This window comes from Microtus ochrogaster, linkage group LG12, assembly GCF_000317375.1.
Source record: "Microtus ochrogaster isolate Prairie Vole_2 linkage group LG12, MicOch1.0, whole genome shotgun sequence".
Lineage (NCBI taxonomy): Eukaryota > Metazoa > Chordata > Mammalia > Rodentia > Cricetidae > Microtus > Microtus ochrogaster.
This window is the reverse complement of record NC_022036.1, coordinates 1,744,023-1,769,238: the sequence shown is the minus strand read 5'-3', so window position 1 is coordinate 1,769,238 and position 25,216 is coordinate 1,744,023. Positions and strand designations below refer to the sequence as shown.

At 36.4% G+C, this 25,216-nt stretch overlaps 1 protein-coding gene across 1 annotated transcript in view; it reads left to right on the top strand.

Moving 5' to 3' along the window:
- Cntnap2 (contactin associated protein like 2) overlaps nucleotides 1–25,216 on the top strand; it is a 2,135,903-nt gene that overhangs the window by 479,129 nt on the left and 1,631,558 nt on the right. The gene's annotated exons all lie outside the window — the stretch shown is intronic.

Genomic DNA, 25,216 nt, shown 5'->3' with positions numbered 1-25,216 from the left:
CTCAAGACAGGATTTTGCTGTAGTTTTGGAGCCTGTACTGGATCTAACTCTTGCAGATCAGGCTGGCCTCAAACTCATAGAGATCTGCCTGTTTCTGCCTCCCGAGTGCTGGGATTAAAGGCGTTCACCACCACTGCCCGGCTTACCCAATTATTCTTAAATTGGCACAGTGGTTTTAATTGTCACAGTTTGTGTGTTAATGTTAATCTCAGTCCCCTGAAAGTCATATATTTCTGCCATAGTATATTTGTGAAGAATTTGTTTATCCTCACTCTGGGAGATGAGCTTTTCTGGTTTGTCTTGATGTCATAAATACTGAATATAATTTCTGTAAATTTGCATATATAGATTATGGTGAAGGAGGATGCCATCTTTCATAGTTATTGTCAGCCTAAGAGTAGGATTACTGTATACTACATATATGAATTATTTCTGTGTTTAATTTTGCTAGGAACTGACAACATATGATTAGACCACTTTGTATTTCTCACATAAACATGAGTTACAGTTGCCTGAAATCCTTATCAATACATGGTATTGTGCAATTTTACACTGAAAAATAGACAGACAGGTATAAGGAAGTGATATAATTCACTTCAACAGAAATAATAGCTTTCCAAGGTGTAATCAAGTAATATTGAATAATTTTTCATCTCTTTTCCCAATTTATCTCTTTTCTCATGAAGCATATAATTTTCATGTTTGTTTTTAAATTAAGTTTCATAGTTATAGAGTTGTGGGAGTTCATTTTGTGTGAGTTTTATCAATGATTAGTTATACTGTGGTTTGGCAAATATTTTACCTAGTCTGCATTTTTCTTGTGTGAATAGTACTTTCTAAGAAGAATCAATTTTAATTTTCAATTGTTAATGATTTTGTTTAGTTGTTCTCATCTTTATGATATATATAAGAAACTTGTACTTAAGTCCATGTCACTAAGAATTTCTCCCAGCTCTTTTGAGAAGTCTTACAATTTGTTGTGGGACAATATTTTTCCTGGGAAGACACAAGATATTTATGCACCCAAGATAGGGATCCCACAGCAGACAAAATAGAGAGGCCACCAAACTCTAAACTTGGTGAGCCATAAGTTTTATTGACATTACTTACAGGAGTAAGGATAAGGGATTACTTGTAGTGATTGAAATGACTCAAGGATGCTGCATCTCAAAATCCCACCTCAGCATAGGTGAAAGCTCACAAATTTATGAGCATGAAGCACACTGCCCAGCCTGCAGGCAACTCAACATGGTAGAAAGTGTCCTTTCTAGGTACCTCAGTTGGCCTGAACCTCTTCAAAGCAGTTTGGATGGTTTCTGCCTTTTCAGGGTAGCTGGTCTGCACTCAGAATGTTCTTTGCAGATTGGCTTACCTGAGAGTGACCCTCATCCATACTTCTTGTTCACCTTGCTGGGGAGGTGTCTACTGAATCTGGCCAGTCTCAGGGACTTCCTTTTTTTTTTTTTTTTGTTTTTTTTGTTTTGTTTTGGTTTTTCAAGAAAGGGTTTCTCTGTGGTTTTGGAGCCTGTCCTGGAACTAGCTCTTGTAAACCAGGCTGGTCTCGAACTCACAGAGATCCGTTTGCCTTTGCCTCCCGAGTGCTGGGATTAAAGGCGTGCGCCACCACTACCCGGCTTTCAGGGACTTCCTGAAACTTCTTAAATTGTTTCCATTCATGTTTAAGAAACTTTCCAAAGGATAGAATGTTTAAATCTCCAAGCAAACTGTTACACAATACTATTATGAGCCTATAATCTATTCTGAGTTTATTGAAGAATTTTACATTTTATTTCATTTTCGTTTATCTATATTCAATTGTCCCTAAGTATTTGTTTAAAATATTTCCTGTTTTCTTTGACTTGTCTTCATTTCTCTCTAAAAAGAATCAGTTTCTTATAGGATTTCTACATGTAGATCATCTCACTTATCTGTATTTACATCATTTCTTTTTTTTTCTTGGTTTTTCAAAACAGGGTTTTTCTGTGTAACTGTCCTAAATATCCTGAAACAAGCTCTTGTAGACCAGGCTGGCCTCTAACTCACAGAGATCTGCCTGCCTCTGCCTTCCGAATGCTGGATTAAAGGTGTACACCACCACTGCCCAGCATAACATTTCTTAAATACGAAATTTTCTTTATGGCTTTATGAGTGAACATAGGAAACTACAAAAGGATAGAAACTTGGAACCTGTAGCCTTCATGGCTTCTCCTCCTGGGATATGTTTGTTCATCTTAAGTATTTTGCATTTCCTTATACATTTCACAACAGACCTGCAATTCTATCAGGGAAACTGGGCTGGGTGAGTTTGATAATAATGGTAATCAGGAGTTATGTTGAAAAATAATTATGATTCTTTCAATTTTAAGTCTCCTGATCAGTAAACATGCTATATGGCTTTTAAAATGTATCTGCAATGTTTATACTTATAAGCATGTGTGCTTAGGCATAGATTTCCATACATACTTTTTACACACTTTTTTTTGTTGTAGTTATTGAATGTGATTTTAAAGGTTTTTTTTTTTTTTATTTTTACATCTGTAGTATTGACAGTTTGAATCTTGTTTCCCTTCAGGTAGCCAGGAGTTGATCACAGTTTCTAATAGTTTCAAAGAACCAGCTTCTCACCAGGATTTTAAAATCAGTTCTTAAATTTTGTTTTGTTAAAAATTGATCGATTTCCCTAGAGATCTCTTCTATTCATTGTAATTTAGAAATCCCCGAGAATACATAATTACAATTTCAGTCTTTTGAAAATTTGTTTAAATGTTTGCTTGTTTGTTTTTTACTGAAAATATGGTCTGTCACTGTGAACAATTCCTAGGTATAGACAAGATTCTATTTTTATATTATTGAGTAACCTCCAAATACTTTATAATTTTCAATGTTATATTTTTATTTATTTTAAGCTCATTAGCCAAGATTGTCCTGAAACTCACATGTAACTGAAGTTTAACTTGAAGTTCTGTACTTTCTGCTGACACCTAACAAGTGTGGTATTATGGACATGTGCATTCATGTTCAGGTTATGTGAGCGACAGGATACAAACCCAGAGCCTGACACACTGAGGCAACAACTGGGCAACAGAACTATATCCTGAGATAAAGAGTGAATTCTTGAAAGATGCTTTTCAGATGAAAATTATGTTACTACAGCACAAAACCTTAGATTTCTTTAGAGGCAGACTGAAGAGCAGTAAGAATGCTCTCAGCATTCCGTGCAGCCATTAGCCTATTCAAATCACTCTGCCATTTAGGTTTTGCAGGAGCTATTTTGACACTGATCTCAAAAGAATGCTATTAAATTCTGGACTTCTTAATCCATTTTTGCAACATTTCCCATACAGAAAGTATTAAGTGATTTTCTTAACTATTTCCTTAAATATAAATATGCTACATCAAGTATATGCAAAAGCCAAATTTATAGATTTCTCTTTGTTTGGGATTTCATTTTGTGTATTTTAAAGGATATAATGCCATCTTTAGTGAAGACACATTCATAATATATTTCATTTCCATAAATGTTGGTTTGGGAACAAGCTATAGCTAGCACAGAACAAACATCAAGCATGCAGTTATTATAGTAAAGGGTGATATAACACACAGTATCTTCCTCCAACTTAGACACAGCTACTAAAAAGAGTTCCAGAAACCTCTTTTTTATATTTAACACCTTTTATTTATACTTTTCCTTTAACGTTAAACTTTAATACCCCTAAAAGACTTTTCTCGTGCAATTTTGTAGTTGTTTTCTAATTTAACTACTTTGAACTTTTTTTTTGACAATTCAGACGGCAAAGAGATGTGGACATGGCTTTTAAGTAGTTCTTTCAAAGCTCTTGTAGCACAAATCCTGATATCACCTGAAGGCTATGTACTCACATTTTGCTACTTAACATCATCACACCTTTTAATGGGCTTCAGAAAAGAAAAGTTATAAAAGCCCTCTGCTTCGTCCTCTGATTCTTCACTGTGTGCACCTGTTCCATATCGCATTGTTTTAATTGAAGGTAAGTGCTCCACCAGCATGCCATATTCCATCAGCTGTGTCTTTATTTAATTTTTTAAATTGATTTATTTATTAAAAACTTTTACCTCCTCCCCTCCTCCCATTTCTCTCCTCCTCCCCCTCCCCCTCCCTCTCCAGTCCTAAGAGAAGTCAGGGTGCCCACATGAAGAATCAGACACTAATTGGCCAAAACCTTCTTTCTGACCAAACTAGAAGCAGCAAGACTTTATTACAGGTCATTGCTGAAAACACAGGGAGACTACCTATGTGCTTCTCAGAAGGCTTTGCTCAAATTTTAAGTTATAGGACTATATAAGTCCCCAATTTTGAGCATCACTTTGAGAAGCAGCCCCCAGAGGGAGGAACTGGCAAGCTAAGTGTCAGTTTTTGTGGTCTTTCTTATGAGGTCCTTCTTATACTCACAACATCTTACTTCACGGGCAGTGCTGCAGGATCTGTCAGAAGCATATCCAGAGATATTTCTAGAACTGAAGCCCAGTAGACAAAGCAAACCTCTCACTTCTAGATGTGTGAAGTCTAGCAGAGAAAGTGTCTAAATCTTCTGACCTACTTCCAGGCATCTAGAGAATTTCCTGGGTATAGAGACACATGGTGATGTAGCAAAAGACTTCCTCTGCCTTAAAGAATAATAAAAAAAAAAATCAGAGTCTGCTCTACAAATTTGGGATGAGAATATAAGTACCTGTTTTAAGGAGAGTAAGATGGATAGATCACTGTCTTCTTAGGATATATTCTCAATTTTTAAATTATTAAGGGAAAGCCCAGATATCCATCATGATCCCACCACTCTTGATTATTCAAGAACCAAGAACAGCTGCAGGTGCATACTATTAACAGGGCAGCCTGTCTTTTCTGGGTAAGAAAAAGATGAAACAGCATGGATCTTTTCAGGGTGGTACAAGTGTCTGTCTATCCCTAGTTTTTGATAGTGTGTCATGCCTTTCAGAGGAGCAGCTCAATGAGAAGAATGGCTTTAGGAGAAGCACCCACATTCCTTTCTAACTCAGTCTCATTTAGATGTTCTTTTTCCTTGTTCTTAAAGAGCAGAACCACCGACTGACTCACAGATCACAACATCACCAATTCCTATCATTCCTACCTACCTTGAGTGTTTGAGCAATACATGATAAATTATATAAATAAATAAACAAACAAATAAATAAATAACATATTCCCCAAGATCTTCTTGCCATAGGTCTCATTGGGATTAAGTTGATTTTATTTTAACACTTAAAAGAAATTGGATTGCTCTCTCCTTTATCTAAATTGCAAACACATTTGTCAACCTCTCCACTAAAGACAACTTTCAGCAACAAAGAATGTTTTACACAATCCCTAAAATATGTCAAGATGAAGGTACCGAGACTTGGGAGAAAAAAGAGAGAAGAGACTGAGAACTTTTAATCAGGAACTTAACAATCACGTTACTCTAAAACTGACTCTGCATGTGTCGAGTCCCAAGCTGTGCTTTTCAATTCCCCTCTCTCATATTAAAACTAAAATTATTAAGTTCCACTGCTGTTTCCATAAGGCTTCCATCTTTGGAGTTATGCTGGGAGTACAGATCATGTTAAGAACAATGTTTCCATAAGTTTTCAAACAACCTGAACCTTAATGCCTCCACTGAGAAAGTTGAATTTAATAACTGAGAACTCATTTAACTTTATGATAAATATGGAAAGTCATTAATGTAGAAAAACACCTAGAGTAACAATAACAATACAACTAGCCATTCTTTGCAACTTACTATTATAATTTCTCTCTATTTTAATAAGAATAAATTTTCTTTTTTCATCATGTGACTATCTAGTTTCATCTACAGGTAGAGCCCACCCCAAATTTATTTTCCATTTCTGTTCATATACCACCACCCTAAACTTCTCTTCACTGAAACAATCCTCATGACTTTTCTTTACCTTTCTACATATATCAAACATTAATCTTTTAGAAAGTCAGTGTTGGAGTTGATTCTTCCAGGAATTTAGTACAGACTGTCTTTTTACATGTGAATAAGGCCAAAGGATCATATTTTTGTAAGAATAGAAGATAAAAGGTCATAAGACCCAAGCTGAAAATTTCTAAGCATCTATCTACACCTGGGCCAATTTTGTGGCAAGGTGAAGACAAATAATACATATTGAAAATATGTATGTGTCATTTAGGACAGGAAGATAAACTCCTCAAATGGAAAAAATGGGTAATCATTTTGACAAAGACTATGAGGTATGGAAAGTCGTGTAACTTCTACTTTGGAAACTGTAGCATCAATAATATTTTCAGTTTTATGACTATACCCAAAATACATTTCAAAGTTCCTAGGAAAGTCCAAAGTATGGGTTTGGACTTTCCAAGTAAATACAAGTGCAACAATATTAAAATGCTTTAGAAAGGTAAAATCACTCATCAATCACACTATTGACATACTGCTTTTGAAATCACTAATCAATCACACTATTGACATACTGCTTTTGAAATTTGTGAGCTTGTAGTTCTATTCTTGACCGTTGTTATTGCAACCCCTTAACTGTTTGAGAATAATTAGCTAATATTGTTCCTCTACTTGTTTCTATACTGATAGGAGCAGTATTCTTAATGAACTTTTATTTTATTTTGCAATCTGAATGCATTAAGGGAGCAAATGTGATTTTCCACTTAAAAATTGCCATTATAGTTTGGTTACTGCCTATTGCTTAGTAATTTTTTTCTTATCAAAATTCTTCTTGGTTGATTTAATTCTTAATTTTTTCATTAAATGCTGTAGATTCTAGGGAGTAATTTTTCTTTTAACATTAGTTCTCAGTTGTAGATTCATGCATAATCTCTTTGATATTCAAATGACCCTCATCGGTTTTTTTATACTTTTCTGAGCTTCATTTTAGAATCCATTAATGCTTTTCATTGAATTCTTCTGGTTTGTCTTATTTCCAATAATCTGTAAGTCATCTGTTCTGTTTTCAAAACCACTTGTCTGTAAATTTTTTCTCATTACCAAGCTCATTTCAGTTTTAACTAAAGTTCAATCATAATATATCAGGTATAATGGTAACATTAAAATACATAAGAGCACAATTCACAATCTAAAGTAGTTATGCCAAAAATATAATAGAAGATTCGTTTCATTTGTGAAAAGGATAAATGTAATTTTAATATGAACAACTCTGCAATATAAACTGATTGTGGGTTGTAACAAAATCTGACAACTTAAGGTATACAAAAGGCATTTGGTATTGACTTACCTAAAAAAATGTATCTTCAAAATCTCTTGCATATTATTTTTTGGGGGGAAATATTCAGTAAATTCCAGGCTTTATTTGCATTTCCTCACTTTTGTTTTTATATCTTTTTATCGGTATTACTCTCTTTTGCCACCAGAAACCAAACTGGATTACTTTGTTGATCTCTAAAACGATGTTCTGGACTAAGTTATCATAAGAAATTTGATTAGGAGTATCTGGATAGTGCTTAAATGTTTGGATGATGTGATGAGGAGTCCAGTTCTGGTGAGGTAGCTTCTACCAATGGATATCATGTCCCTGCTCATCCTTTTTACATATTCATTAGAACTTAATACCTTATTTACGCCATGCAAGAACTGTTTCATGGCTGATCCATTCATCCCCAAACCTCCAGGAAAGATGATCCAAAATACAGATCAAGTAAACAAATTACAGGGGAAAGTTAAATCTTCTCTACATTAAGATGATATGATGCTGTATGTATGAGATCTCAAAATTCAACCAGAAAACTTTTAGAAATGATTTACAGTTTCAATCAGGTGGCAGAATGCAGAAACAGTTTAAAAAAAACAGTGGCAGCTTTTCAGGAGTGATTCCATGGGTAGATGCACTGATCTAGGTCGTGTCGAGCTATGCAATGGGTGCTTAGTACAAAGTTGGAAATATAGTTGACACAGAGCAAAAGAAAATGTTAAAGTTAGGTGGTGGTACTGTATGTCTTTAATCCCAACACTCAGGAGGCTTGTGTATCTCTGAGTTCCAGGCCATTCTGGTCTACAGAGCTAGTTCTAGGAAAGCCAGTTCTACACAGAGAGCCTACCTCAGAAAAATGTATTGAAAAAAAAAGAAAGAAAAAGTTAAAACAAGGTAAGAAAAATATATGAATTCTATTGAATGCTGATAAACTTCTGACCTTGATCTTCTTTAAATGAATTCCCATTTAAGAGGTCAATAGTCAAGTGTGTTAGTTACACTGCAAAACCTTGCTTCCCGTAGATCACTGAGGAACTTCTCTGTGTCACTAGCCTAACTGAATGATATTGTGCATAGTTTTGATGACATAAATTTTACCTTATTTCTTAGAATATGTAGAACAGATGGCAAATATGTAAATATACATAAAAATTTAGTAGGCACAGTGACGTATGCTAATTATTAAACATTCTTTAGAAATTTCCAGTACCCCATGCCTGAAAGTTAAGGCAAAAATGACTTGAAATTTTACATTTGGGAATATTGGCTTTAACTCTTAAATCATTCAAATTCTGAACTTCTTACTGGTAATGTTATGTCAGAGACAATCATGTATAAATCACAGCAATCTGAAAGAAGTTTAGATCATATTTCCAGGCAGGAATATAGTTATAGAAAAATATAGGAACTGAAAACAGGGAGAAAGGTGGAATGTTTAGAGAAGAAAAGGGTAAGGTGTGGTTAGAGTGGTGAAAACGCTTAAAACCTTCGAATAGTGAGTGATACATCAGACGCAAAAGAAGGTACATGGAAAAGAATTATTCAATTCTTCTTTTGGTAAAATCCTAAAGAACAGCACCAAAAATTTTACTTAAATTTCAAGGTAAAAACAATGAGAAAATAAGCAATTAACTGTTTTGACTCATAACCCGTAAATCATATGCATATGAGCAAAACCCAAGCCATGTTGCATAATGAGTGAATTCATAATGTTAGGGAGATGTATCAAGTCATTTTTATCACTTTTGTGCATGTGGTACTGGTAAGAGGAAAGTTTTTAAACCACTGTAGTAATCCTGAGGTTTCTTCTCCTTAAGTGAGGTTGTCCCTTTGAAGAAACTGAAGCAAAACTAGGTTGGAAGAAATATTGAAGGTGAAAAAATTGGTGAAAAAAATCAAGATTTCTTATAAGTACAGAATTGCAAAGAATTGAGAAGGGAAGAAAATAGGAAAATCGTCGAAGAAAAGAATTTTAATGTATGTTGTTCAAGTAGAAAAATGCAACTGACAGGAGATACATTTTCAAAATGAACACAACTGGTCTGCAGTATTCACAGGGCCTGGCTGTTGTCAAAGGTCTTTGCTCCTCCCCACCCCATCCTCCTCCCTCTTTCCTTCATCTGCATTTTTCTGTGCCAAGTTTAGCAAACTAATATCCTTGTTTATGTTAACTTACTATTTTGCCATCTATTTAAATATATATGAATTTGAATACACACAATCATGTGTTTATATATTTATTTTCGATGATGATGATATGAACACAGACTCCGACATTTCCAGAATTGTGTCAAGGAAGGATCAGGCCATTCCTTGTGTTTTAGTGTAAAAAACAACCAGATAGCCTAGTATTTTGTTCAACAAATTTCCATTTTCTGATATTACTTCTGCACTAATACCATGCAGGGAATGAAGAGAAACAAAGAAAAAAAAAATCTTATCTACTTTGTTGATGCTCTGAACTTGGGCCTGTGAGTTAAACTGGCTTACAGTACCTTTAAGAGAGGGGGAGAGCTTTATTTCATTATTGTGAGCATGAGGGCTAAGAGAAGTAACAATTCCAACAATGCACTAGTCCAGGGCCTTTTGTTCTATGGTAAATGATAGGGCATGGAGAAGAGACAAGACAAATTAAAGCAAGAGCAAACGACAGGGTAGTTACATAAGTGACTAGGAAGCACATGATAAAATGGCACTGTCATGTGAGGTTGACTCTGTAATCTCTGTGTTCTCAAGTCACCTCAGTGAATGTGGTGTCTCCTTTCTTGTCTTCCAGAGGATAACTTCACAGATGGAATTTTTTAGGAAGGACATCTACGTCTAAATTTTAATAAAAAAAATTAGAGCAAAAAATGATTCTTGGGTTTGCTGTTTCATAATAGACCACACCTTGAATTATTCCTTAGGCTAATGTGATGTGTTTAGATGTGGCTTCTTAGGATGTCCTTATCCTAAGACTTAGTCTAAGGACTAAGAATCACATATTAGCTTTCACCCTGTCCCTTTGGTTTGTTACTGTGCACGGCAAACACTTTGAGATTGTTAGTAAAGAACAGGAACTGTGAAGTGAATCAGTTTGTGGGAGATTGCTCTCATTGTAGACAATTTTTGTCCTCATTTCTTTTCATGGTTGGCAGCATATATTCACAATTGACCAAAGAAAATTAAGGTTTAGCACTACTGATATCACAAATCCTATAAACATATATTTAGATACAGAGAAACATATTCAACCTAGAGTTCAGAACTCAGGCTAGAAAAACGGACACCCTAAGTTCTCACTCTAGCAGATGGTTGGCTGTGTTAGCCTATCACGTCTCGGTCTCTGCACCTTAAGTTATACCAAGGCGTGCTATTGCTGTTGTTGTTGTTGTTGTTGCTGTTGTTGTTGTTGTTGTTGCTGTTGTTGTTGTTGCTGTTGTTGTTGCTGTTGCTGTTGTTGCTGTTGCTGTTGTTGTTGCTTTGATTATGAGTCCTACATGCTTAGAACATCACAGATATGAGACACATACATGGTTGAAAAAGTGAAGGCAACTAGAAGCTTTCTTATGAAGAGAACTAGATGGCAGGAAATAATCAAATTGAGAGCTGAAATCAACAAAATAGAATCAAAGAAAACAATACAGAATCAATGAAACAAAGATTTGGTTCTTCAAGAGAATCAACAAAATAGACTAGCCTTTATCCAAACTAACCAAAAGGCAAAGAGAGAATATCAAAATTAACAAAATCAGAAATGAAAGGGGGGACATAACAGACACGGAGGAAATCCAGAGAATCAGCAGGTCATATTTCAAAAACCTGTACTCCACAAAATTGGAAAACTTAAAGGAAATGGACAACTTTCTGGATAAATATCACTTACCTAAATTAAATCAAGACCAGATAAGTAAATTAAACAGACCTATAACTGCTGAAGAAACAGAAACAGTCTTCAAAGTCTCCCAATCAAAAAAAGCCCAGGACCAGATGGTTTCGGCTCAGAATTCTACAAGACTTTCAAAGAAGAACTAATACCAATACTCCTCAAATTATTCCACACAATAGAAACAGACTGCATTGCATTTTAACTGCATTGGTGCATATTGAGTAAGGGCATATGTGAGAGTAACTCACCACACATTTTCTTGGTGCAAATCATTACACCATTGCCCTTTGCCAAATCCTTATATAAGTGAGTCATAAGAATGCCTGTTGTTGAGGACAATCTTCTCTTCACCATGGGCAACCTTTGCTTGGGCAGGGTAAGTGCTCAAACTTTAAGCTTTACCCAAGATATGGTTATTTGTGCTGTATATAGTCCAGGTCTTTATCAGTGCAGATCAAACTTTGAATTTTATCTCCATCCAAATAATGACCCTACTTGTTTCACTTTGCACTTAATCACTGGGAATATTTTCTTTTCACATCATTCTTTTGAACAACAAAATTGAACAACCGATGACACTTTCTACTTGTCTTAGATATCAGAAGCTCATGGTGAGCCTCACTATTTATGCTACTTTAGTCAAAGCTGTTACATTGAAGCCTCCAGAATATATTGGCTCTTATGGTTATAAACTTGCTGATTGGATTTCATACACTATAGCTTTACTGTAATATTTCCTCGATAGCTCAGTTGGTAGAGCGGAGGACTGTAGTGTAATATTTCCTATACTTTATAACTTAATCCTGCTATAATCTTAAAACTTATTCTTTTTATCTAAATAAAAAACTTATGCTGTGTTACATTTGCCCATATGATATTTTCATATACTTTAGTGTTCTATGTATTTTTAACAATATTCTAATGATGTAGGAGAGAATACAAACTGGTTCTGTTATTTTTGATACTAGGTAGTTAGATATGTAACTGAATCACGTTCATGAATGTATAAGTCCATACAGCTATAAATGGTACATTTATTCTCATAATTATGACATTCATAACTTTTAAAAATGCATTGTTTTAAACAAATGCAAAGACTATTCAAATATAACATAGACAACAAGTGTAAAGTAATTACTTTTATTTTAGCTGTAGCTTGTACACAGGTTAATCTATGCTGTTGAAAATTTGCACATTAATTAGTAAGAAATAATAACAGAATGCTCAATAGGACATAGACATTTCAGTTCGAGTTATTTATATTAGCAATTAAGTCACGTATTACTCCTTTGTGCACATTGAAATCCTCACATATTTCCAAAGAAGCTAAATATTATATGAATTGTAACAAGTTTTTTTATTAGCCTCCATCTCACAAATAATAACATGGCCTTAACATAGACTTGTCCCACTTGCTCTCCTAACTTAAATTAACCCATTAATATTAATCTATGTTCTACCATATGGTATTGTCTCTCTTCCATCTTGCATCTCCTGGTTCCTTTCTGTGTCTCAACAGCAACTCTGTTTATTCTTCTTGTAAGAGTTTTATCTCTGCCCAGAAGGCCTGCTTATACCACCTGCCAAGCTATTGGCTGTTTTAAGTCTCAGCAATACATCTCCACACAATGTACAAATATCCCACAACAATGAATAGTTTATAAAACTACAAGAAATAATCCATTTAAAAAGTCCTTGTAACAAAAAAAAAACACATTTATCTTAGTCACAACAGTTTCCCTTTTGTCTGGAAAAAACTAATGTAAATTATTTTTCTAAAAGTTTTGTTTCATGCATTTATATAATGAATTTTAGTTATTTTCACCCCTCCTTCCTCTTATTCCCTTCACTCAAGCCACTATAACCTATCTTTTCAAAGGGTCCCTCCCTTTAAGACCATGTACACTATTTTGTGAGTTCAATTAGAATTACTTGTCCAAGAGTGTAGAGTTGCCAAATCAACTTATTTGTGGCTGCACCACTAAAAAAAATGAACTCTCCTCCCCCATCTACCTTTAAAGATGCTCTAAGAGGGGTAGCATTATGTGTCCCTCCTGATCAAACACATACATAGTACCTGTCATATTTTCTGAAAGTTAAGTGACTTAATTTTCAATATTAATGAACTAAATAAGCATTTTTCCTATGATGAAAATAGAGACGAGAATATATAAGGTAATCAACTTAAATTTTTGAAGATGCTTTCTGAGATATATAATCAGTTTTCAACACCAGCTATTTATGCAGTGTCAAACTATTTTATGTATGCAAGAAGAAATAAAGCAAAAAAAGAAAGAGAGAAAGAAATTTCAGGTGCTACCAAACACAAACAAGTCACTAAAAGCCAAATGTTGAAGTCAAAGTGTCAAATGACACTTATGCTTCTTTCTTCTGAACAAATGAATGCACGAGTGCTGTGGTGATTTATTCTCTACCCCTCTTGGCCCCTGACTGGGTGCTTGTGATGTCCGTGGAAGGAATTCACAACCCATAAAGCAGATATGTGTTATTGTCCTTATTCACTCCATTTTAGGCAATCATGTTGGTGAGACTTTATGGGCACAGCTTGTTGTGTCTTGGCAAACTTGTGTCTTGTGTCTCACAGCAAAATCCCTGTTTCTCTTGCTCTTCCTTTTTCACTCTCTCTTTCTCCTGAAACAATCCTTGACATATAGGTGTGGGAATTCTTTTGTAGATGCATCTTTTGAGATTTCAAAACAATGTTTAATAATATTTAATATTGAGCAGTTTAGTCTTCAAATATATGAAAATAGATGGTGCAATTATTACACATCCTTCTAAAGATGAAATCTTGTATAACCTCACATAGTTTGATGGAGGAGGAACAGGGTCCCAAACCAAGCATGCTGATATTCAAGGATGCGACAATTTTCAGCATAAGTTGTCCCCTCTGTCAAAACAATTTCAAGAGGTCAAATACTGTGTTATCAAATGTAGATAACGTGGCCATATATACATGGTCTTATGATGGTCACTTAGAATGATGTCATAAAACATAATGCCTTTTCAAATACTGGGTATAGTTTATAATTTATGAGATTACCTGTGTGTTTTACATTATCTGATGCTGGACATAAATATTCAGCCCATAATATTAAGAGAAATTTATCAGAGAGTATCTTTTAAGAACTTTGCACTCTACTTACTTGGTATTAAATTCCTATAGGAAGATTCTTTCACCACACATACGCTGTAGCAGAATACTTATATCTCAAGAAATATGACTTGCCTGCTTTAATTCTCTTGAAGTTTAATGATGACATAAACTCTTCCTGCACTCCTTTCTAAGATTTAGCAGTTGCAATGTCTTTGGTTTTGAAATGAATCAGTGTATGCCTGTCGCATTAGGACAAATGTCAAAAACTGCCATTTTTGCTGATGTTATTGTATTCCAAGAATCCTAATGCTGTACTGGGAAGATAGGTTATATTTTTCCAAACAATCTTTTGTCTATATAATGCCCAACTTTAAACAACTAATATGGTTTGCAATCTGAGCTAGTGCAATTGATATAACAGAAATAACTATATAGAAATTGTTAGACAGTTGTCGCCATCAAACTCATCGGTAGTATTTATTTATGTTTCACCATAGCACTAGGGTACATAAGAACATAACGTTGTCTGCTAATTCATGTGTACATGATTTATGGCTTTGGTTCTTGCAAAAGCAGCTATGATTTTTCTTGTTTCAACTTTTATTACAAGTGCTAATTTATTTAATTACTGTATGTGTGTGGTTTGTGTGTTTGTGTGCACACACTCGTGTGCACATACATGCATGTGACTGTGTGCACATGTGCCATTGTGTGCTTCTGGATGTCTGAGGCAATGAGCAATAGTCTCTCTTCTCTTTTCGCCAGGTGTGTCCTGGGTTCAAACTCTGTAAGTCATGCTTCATGGCAAGTGCCTTTATTCACAAAGGTATTTCCCTGGCTCAGTTCCACAAATTCTTTTAAAATAAGGGGATAAAATGGTTCATCTGTTAAATATTAAAAAGTAATGAAAATAAAAAACAGGACTAAATATCTTAATCTAAAGAAATTACCAAGCAGAAACTTTTTGTTCTTTCTGATATTTTGGGCTTCCAGTGTAGAGGGAACACGGAAGTGTCAAATAAACAGTGTGAAACACGACCTTTGCAACTAAGAGTTTCATTAACAATTAGCACTAATTTGAAATAATACTCCAATCACTGTTAATTTTGATGCTATTTTCTTTAATGATGCTCATCAGAGTGAACTTACATCTTAACATCGCAATAGTCATGAGAACTGTTCTTCTTTGAGTGCAACTTTGAAATCTGTAACAATTATGGTATCATCATTTTATTTCAATCCAATTCAAAAATATTGCCAGGAGATGGCATAAAAATGAAGAAGGAAGACACTATTAATGTGTATCCTAATTACACTAGGAAGGAAACCCAAGCTCTTCATCAAATAGTGATCACTCTTATTAGCTGATTAGTGCATGCATAAGATTTTCTGATAAGCAAGCTACACTATGCCGAAGTAAGTCTTTTACACTTTCCATATTCATAACATTTATATTTGTATATAGCTCTCGCAAGGTTTTTCAAAAATCAAACCAAATGTAAATGGTGTTTTGAAAATGCTTTCGCTTGAATTTATTGAAAACCCTTTCAGAACTTAAGAAGTGCGATTATATATGGGAAATGGACTTAACAATTTAAAATACAAATAATGTGCTGTCAAGATGGTTCAAAAGGATACTAAGTACATGTACATTATTTCTCCATTGCTGATAATAGCAATGAGATCAAGCTCATGAATATACATGGTGCAAAGACAGAACTCAGTCCTGCCAGTTCTCCTCTGATCTAAATATGTGTCATGGCGTATGTGCTACCACACACATGCATATACAAAGCTTAACTTTTTAAAGAAAAATAAGCATAAATCCATGCCTTTTTGCTTATCCTCTCATGAGCAGACAACCTTGAGCAACTCACTTCATTTACGTGATAGCATCTTTGTTGTTGTTGTTCTCTGTGAATGGATCTGAACACCCAAGCCAAATGAAATAGGCATAATGAAATAACGACTTCTCACAAAAGTTCTAATGTATATTTCACGTCTTTATTTGGAGTTTTATTAATTAATTGCTAGAGTTTAATGCATACATCATCCCTATAGCCATTAGATCATCATTGGTTATCGGCTCCCTGAAACATTTTTTATATTTATTTATTAAAAATTTCGGCCTCCTCCCATGCCCCCATTTCCCTCCCACTCCTCCCCTCCCCCTTCTCCTCCCTCTCCAGTCCTAAGAGAAGTCAGGGTGACCTGCCCTGTGGGAAGTCCAAGGTCCTCCCCACTCCCCCCAAGTCTAGGAAGGTATGCATCCAAACCGACTGGGTTCCCAAAAAACCAGTACACGCAGTAGAATCAAAACCAGATGTCATTATCATTGACTTCTCAGTCTGCCCTCATTGTCAGCCACATTCAGAGAGTCCAGTTTGACCACATGCTCAGTCCCAGTCCAGCTGGCCTTGCTGAGCTCCCATTAGATCAGTCCCACTGTCTCTGTGGGTGGACCCATACCTCGCTGTCCTGACTCCCTTGCTCATGTTCTCCTTCCTTCTGCTCTTCATCTGGGCCTTGGGAGCTCAGTTCAGTGCTCCAATGTGGGTCTCTGCCTCTGTCTCCATCCATTGCCAGATGTAGGTTCTATGGTGATGTGCAAGATATGCATCAGTGTGGCTATGGGAGAAGGCCAGTTCAGGCACCCTCTCCTCTGTTACCCAAGGACCTAGTTGGGGAAATCCCCTGGGATTCTAGCCATAAACAAAGGACATTGAGCCTATAGTTCGTGATCCTAGAGAAGCTAAATAAGAATGTGAACCCAAAGAAAAACATGTATTTAACCTCCTGGATATTGGAAGTACACAAGATTGCCGGGCAAAAGTTGGGAGCATGGGGGTGGGGGGTGGGGGTGAAGGGGAAATGGGGAGAGAGAAGGGAGAAGGGGAGGATTGGGGAGAGCTTGCGGGAATGTGATGGTTAAGATGGAAAAAGGGTGGATATGGGAGCAGGGAAGAAGATATCTTAACTAAGGGAGCCATTTTAGGGTTGGCAAGAGACTTGGCTGTAGAGGGGTTCCCAGGTGTCCCTGAAACTTTTGAAAGAAAGGAAAGAAGCAAAAATAGGGAGACATAAGAAATCACAAAACACTTTCCTTGCTAGTATCTGTCCCATAATTTCAAAGAGTAGGCCCCCAACATCCTGAGAATCTTTCATTTATCTGTTGTTACTTTATAATTACATCTATTACTCTCTTTGGATCATTAGCAGATTTGAGCAGTGCATTTTAAAGTCTGTCTTTTTTTTTTGCACACATCTGAAACACACATTTGACGAGGTGTAGCCAACTGAACAGTAGTGTTATTTTAAAAATCTGATAAAGAACTGTAGCAGAGGAGGAGACAATTAAGTAATATATTCATCTTTGGAAACTTGTTTGGAAAAGCGTTTCTTCAAAGTTGAATTATTTTCTAGAATCTTTTATGTGAATAAACTATAACTTGTCATGTAGAAAGACCATTCAATTTTGTCTAAATGGAAAACTAAGGGCCAGGCCAGTTCAATCATCTATTTTTAAAGTATTAAGTTTTCAAATATGACAGGGTCCATATAGGAAGATGTGATGGTTTGAGAAATATCGCCAGGGTCTGGGCATTTGGACAGTTGGTAGTGATTGGGAGGTTTACGTGGTGCAGTTTTGCTGGAGGGGTTATGGCATTGGAGAAGGCTTTGAGATTAAAATGCCTCACTACTTGCCATTCTCTATTTCTGCTTCACAGCCATGGCTGGGATACTATACTAGCTATTAGATTCCTTCTTCAGCCTGCAGTCATGCCTACTGATTGGTGCCACCCTTCCCCACCATGACTGAACATTATCCCTCTGGAACTATAAACCCCCAAAGTACTTCCTTTTGAAAATTGCCTTATTCATAGTGTTTTTCATAGCAACAGAAATGTAACTAATACAGAAGTGAAACAGTATTGTAGAACATGGAGAAATTAAACTGGTAGTGATCTGGCTTCATCACTACTAGCTAGTTTGCATAGTTGTGGAAGGTAGTATGGATACTACAGGGTTAAAAAAAATCAATTGTCAATCTTATCCAGCTGTAAACCCTGTGAGCTACAATAATAATCCGCCATATAAGACCTGTGCAATGGTGGTACGATTGTCATACATATAAACAACCATTTTTCTTCTTGGATTTAAAGCTCTATCCATAAGATGAATCTGAAAAACGGCACCATTATAGGAGTCAAGAACCTGAGGTTAAACAGGCCATTGGCCTTTGGGGAGAACCTAGTGTTATCACACTGCTAAATGGACATGGTATTAAACCAACTCTTAATAACTTATCATTGAACCATTAGATATGTCCATCTTTGAGTCCTCATCAGAGAAGCCCCCATCTGAAATAGATAGTGATTAACACAGTCTCACAACTGGTTCAGGTAAAGAGAACAATAGACTGTGGAATGTTTGATCCTAATGATACATCTATATACCCATGTTCTTAAAACTCAGAGACCATTGCGGTAGAGGGACCTCAAAGGTTGCAGCTGTCTGAGACAGTAGATGGTTGGAGAGAAAGAGCATCTTCTGGCACCGTAGGGCGGTTGCATACGTGACCCTGTGATCGTGTTTTTATTTGGAAAATGCATCTACCCCTCATTTCAGTGCCTTAGAATCTTGTCCACTGTGAAATCAACCTCATTCTGGAAAGCTAAATGTAAAGAGCCATGTTGCCCAACACTGTAGGAACTCTGAACAGCTACATGACACATGATATGATGCAGATCTATGTAAACATGTACAACTTCTTAAATGTATGCAGATGATTCCTATTTCAACCAGAAATGTTTCTCTACTTTCCATTGTCTAATCAAGTCCTTTAATAAAATGCTGAGAGAAGAGTAATTGCAATTTTAATTTTTTTTTCTTTTCTTTCTACTATATAACTCGGTGGCGAAAGTTGTAGGCCAAGAGAGTGCCATGGAAAACCCAAAACAAGCCCAGCTGTTGCCAAGACAATGGATTGCTATTCACAAACTGACAATGAAGTCCAATTGTTGAGGACAAGGCCCACACAACTCATTGAACATGAAGAAGTTCAGCTGGTGCTTACATAGACCCTACTCCTAAGTTCTGTCAAAAGAAAATGTAAACAAATACACAACCACAAAGCCTTTGACCTAAAGTCTATCATGCCTTCAATATATGCTAGGCAGTAGTGGGAAAAAAACTTGTGCAGTAGCCAGCTACTGTCATAGTTAACTTAAGGCCCACTGTGAGTTGGAAACTATACCCAACAGGGCTTGGGTGGCCGAGAACCAGAGACTAGATATCCAAGAGACCTAGGGTAAAATCAAATAATTACTGGACTAAAAAAAAAAAGTAGCAACAGAAAACCTGTAATGATATTCTGCTATAATCGTGGATCAGTAATTTATTCAGTTATCATCAGAGAAGCTTCCTCCTACAACAGATGGTACCTGATTCAGAGACCCACAGTCAGACATTGTATATATAGAGATAGTGTTAGGAAGACACAGCTCTAAATGGATGTCTCTATCAAATAACTCTCCTCAGAGTTCAGGGGCAGAAGGAGTGTGAGAGCCAGAGGGGTTGGAGGACACCAGGAGAACAAGACCCTCTAAATCAACTGAGCAAAGCTCTTATGAACTCACAGTGACTAAAGCAACAAGCACAGGACAATCACAGGCTGGCACCAGGCTTTCTTTATATATATTTTAGCTTTATGATTACTATTTCTATATAACTCCTGAGCATGTGAATGGGTGTGTCTTTGATGCTTGTGCCTTCTCTGGGGGCTCTTTTCCTCCTCATGGTTTGCCCTGTCTAAGTAATGGCTTTTTGTTTGTTTTGTTTTATCTTACTTATTTTGTTATAATTTGTTGTTATCTCTTAGAACCCTGTTTTTTTCTAATGAGAGACAGAGGCAGATTAGGAGGGGATGGAAAGTAGAGAGGAACTGAGAGGAGAAGAGGGAAGAGAAACTATAGTCAAGATGTAAAGTTTGAAAAAACTGTTTTCAATAAGAGTAAAAAAAGGGAAAAGTAAAAACACAAAATATGTACAGTCTATTTCAATTGGGAGGTACTAGAGAATGCATTGTATATACTCACTGTTTCTATCCTGAACGAAAATTGTTAGAGACACTTCTCTGCATTCTCCTCCCTCCCACTCTATCATAATCATCTCAGAGCTATGCGCCACGTAATGGTCAAATGAACGTGAGTAAAAACGTTAGATGTAGCACTAGTTAGAGAGAGAGAGTGAAAAAAGTAGTTTTATGGTAATGGTTTTGATAAAGGAAAGTATGCCCTTTAAATGGAATCCTTCTAGAATCACTTACTCTCAAATGCTTACACTAGTGGAGATGACAAACAATATAACTAGTGCGTAGGGGAATTTTTTAAAAATAGATTCCTCAAGATAATAAGCACATTGTGTTTTTCATCTCTTGTTAGTGCCATGTATGCCATCTTATCTAGACTTCAATACTCCTGTTTTCTTGTAGAAATACTTTCCTGTTGTAGTTTATGCTTTAATGTGGTAAACATTTACAGAGAATCCTGTCACCGGTGCAAGCATCTCAGATGCTTTTAGAAAACGCAGCCTCATGCTATATTTGAACTGACATTTTTCCTTCGTTTGAACATTCCCAACTTATATCAGCAATGAGTGACTTCTTAAAAACTGGCCCCTTTTGTGCATACTACTCGTTATCCTTTTGGACATTGTATAAGCATCTAATCAGTGCCTGCTAATTGCCAGTGCTTTCAGCCAGAGCATGCAATTGGGAGGACAATTAGCAAGCTGAAGAAATGTTTAATTACATGTATAATTTCCACCTATTGTCAAGAAGGAAAACAGAGAGCATAGAAATGACTATTTTGACTGCAATTAAGCAAGGATTAAAATGCAACGCTGAGAGTTTGGATTCTAAAAGAATACGCTTAAGTTCAAATATTTACTGGTTTTACCTTAGAGCCACCAACTAGTCACTGTAAACATTGTTTTTATCATTTGCAAAGGTGGATCAACCTGTTCTCCTGACAAAGTTGCCATGGAAATCTGAGACAAGCTCCAAACCACATAGCACAGCATGAATCAGTCACATAGGAATCACCCAGGAAAGGAATGATGACTGTTGCTCTTGGTTATGGGTGTAACGACTCCCCCCTTATTTTTCATTTTGCCCTACATGGTTTCAGAGCCTTAAAATAAATTGCAATATAAAAATATTTTTTAAATTCCACAAACAACTCACAGATCTTAAAGGGAGTGTCATTCTCAGAAGTGTAATTAAGTTTCAAGTGGGCCTGTTCTGTCCTGCTGGTGACTTAATTGTTTCTTTATCAATATATTCATACTATGTGTACTACCTACCCATTGGTAACTATTTCTACCCTGAAGTCAAGTCTTGCAGTAATACACAAATTTTGTTTAGATAAGCCTTATTTTTTTATATCATAGTTTATTGGCTAATTTGACAAACCTGGAAGAAAGAATCCTAATATAGAAACTTTCTGTATCCCATTGGTCTGTGGGCACGACTATGTACTATTTTCTTATGGATGGGGAGGGGCCATGCCTGGGCAGGTGAGTCTGGGATGTAGAAGAAAGGAGGCTGAGCAAGTCCGAGGAAGCAAGCTCATAAGCGATGCTCCTCCACAGTTTCTACTTCAGTCCCTTCCCCAGATTGCTGCCTCGAGCTCCTGCCCCAGCCTCTGTTGACAGTAGACTACCACTTACAAATTGAAAGGAAGCTTTTCCTCCACAAATTGACATGGTCAGTGTTTTTCACAGTAACAAAGCAGACTAGGAGACTAAGTCAGAATGCCTCACGTCATCCTATCACATGGCCATTGCATGGCTCCAAATAACCCCAGGATGGCTGAGTGTAGTGAATGAGACATGGAGAGCGGTACATACAAGGCTAGAGGGCAGATAAGTTGTATTCACACAGATAGATCTTACAGTTACCCTATTTTATTACTAGCTACTGACAATAACTTACCTTGTCTCATTTTAATACAATCTATCATGCTTTATCAAAACGGATGAAGCACAGTATGTATAAGACTTAATGCCTATGTCTTTTGGTATCCACTGAGAAATTTGGCATGTGTCTGTCCTCTGTGAAAAGGGAGGAGATAATGTATCAGTTGTCCCAAGATTCATCCTACCACAAAACTAATCAAACTATAATCCTTTCTTTTCCCCCCTCATATCAGCCCGTCATGGTGTTAAATTGCCCTTAAATGTAGCATCCATAATGGTCACAAAGATTTCTTGGCTAAGTTTCCACATACAATGAAAAAAAAACAGTGGAAGTGAAAGTAAAGACGTGCATTTTAGTTTTGGTCGTTTCATTTACATGTTCTGTGATCATGAATAAAACGCTTAAGATCCCTGAGATCATTATTTTTTCATAAAAAGAGACAGGTCTTACATTAATAGGTCACTAGGAGCATTAGATGATATAAAAGCAAAATATGTGCATTTATTAGATTATTAAAATTAATATTACTAAGCTAGGTTTTAGCATTTTTAGGCTAGGGGGAAGATGTAAGACCTAACTTCTGCTCCTGTGTGGATGCTGTATTGTGTTTACAAAAGCTACCTCCTCTCTCTTGACGTTTTCTTTCCCATCCACTAAATGCTGCTGCTTTGATTTTATTAGTATCAAATGAAGCTGTGAGCCATGAAGTACATTTTTAATTTAAAGGCAATGTCACAGTGAAGGACGCCTCAATAGAGAAATCATTAGACAGTGAGTATAAACTCTCATTTTCCATTCTGATGAGACAGAAGTCATCATTTGTGTTGAGGGAAAATAATACAACTTTTAAGTATGATTATTTATAAAGTGAGTAGAGAGCCAGGAAGCAGGCGACACAAATTTCAACACAAGGAAAGCTAAGTGCCTTCTCTGCTGTTGTAAACAGAGCAGAAGGAGCATCTAAGATCATTTGTTAACAAAAGAAGTCCAGAATATAGTTTGCTTTTATTCATGTGGACAGACACTTGTTGTACCCCTATACCAGTCCCAATACTGAAGACTGCCTTTTGCCCACTGATTGGCATTTGCAACGTTGTCAGAGAGACATAGATGGTATCTGTATGTCTGTTTCTGATATGCTTATAATGGCTAAGATGTCTGTGTGTTCTTTCATCTATAACAAACACGTTTTTGTGTTTCAGCTTATGAAGTTATTACCAATACCTCCTTAAGACCATTCAGTTTATCTCCCTAAAATAAGTCACAGTTGTTAATGAACCAACAGAATAACTCTATTTTTCACTTTTATGTTCTCAAATTCCCTTAAGCTATTTCTCAGAATTCCGGCCTTTCAGTCCCCAGTTCATATCTGTCCTGACACATTGCACACTTTAACCTCCTAATATTACAACATAGTTACTTCTCCTTTCTACCATGAGAATTCATTTCTGAACCTGTTTTATATGAGGCTGTTCTGTATTAAGGGGTGGTTCTTCAGACTGCTTTTAATATTTTAGAAGGCCATGTATTAAGCTTTAAATAAAAGGCAGACATAATATAACAGGCAAAAAATGAGTTACCAGTCCACCTGGAAGTTGGTTTGCATCTCCTGTTTTCAGTCGTTGTTCTGGGCCCGAGGTTAAATTTCCTCTCGTATTTGCTCACCTGTACACTCTGTTGCCAACTTGTAAAACAGAGGCTGGGTCTTAGATGACATCAGACATCTGTTCTTCCAGGATACTTTTTGTTCCTTGATAATTCCTGTTCATGTGGTGATGTGGGTGTACTGGAGGCAGGGAAGATGTACTCACAGAGTTTCAGTGACTTTAGGGCTCTCAGCTATGAATTTCAGAAGGGCTTCTCAGATTTCCCTTAGTTTTCCATTTCCCTGGTTGAAAAGGAAGGGGATTTCCCTTCCACTTCTGCACAGAGGATGTAGAAGGTCTCTATTAGTCAAGACAGGAGAAGGTTTGAAGCCCTGACAAGGCAGACGATGTAAGATATTTTCTAAGATGTTTTTCTTCTATACTCCCTTTGTAGCAATTACTTAAATATATTTCATTTTTGTCTTAGGTGCCTCAGGGCTGCGCTAGCATTGGTACCTTCTCTGTATGAACTTATATAACTGGTTTTGAGTCTTGTGACTGGAATTATTTATGAAGTAGTTAAGAATTGCTGATTTTTGGTGTGGTCAGCATTTTTTTCTTTGAGAGACTCATAATTATGGATGTCAAGACCTTCACATATCAGAGCAGACTGACTTTATGAACAAGATAAAAGGAAGCCAGTGGTAACTAGGTTTCCATTCACTTGTATGAAAACTTTAACACACATGTTGGAGAAACTCAATAACTCAAGCACTTGTATGTTCATAATATTACCTGAGAATTAAGGAGGAGTTTCTATGTTCTAAGCATGAATTACAGAGCACTTAAATTATGTTTTACATGAAAAAATGTCAAAAAAAGATATTTGAAAATATGTGTAGTTCTAGTGTGTCTTTATTATTTTTTTTAACTTTATGTTTCTCAAGAAAAACTTGAGGAGGCCCTCTTAAATGTTCATCAGTTAATCCCAATTCGAGGGCCACATGAAGGTTCTTAGAGCGCAATAGCATAAGTTCATATCCTCCCCTCAGTACCGCATCAACACAGGACAGGGATCCCGACCTCTCCTAGTCAGGAGTAAACACAGGATACTGCATCATATCCTCCCCTTAGTACCGCATCAACACAGGATAGGGATCCCGACCTCTCCTAGTCAGGAGTACACACAGGATACTGCATCATATCCTCCGCTCAGTACCGCATCAAAACAGGACAGGGATCCCGACCTCTCCTAGGAAGTCAGGGTACACAGACAGCTGTGAGAGTCGCTGAGAATAAGCTGTATATCTGCATCATGCCCCAAAAGAATAGTGCAGAACATTTGTTCAGCTTCTGCTTATATTGTTTATCTGAAGACCCATGAAGCCAAAGCTCTGAAAATAGGAAAAAGTAGAACAAATGTGGAT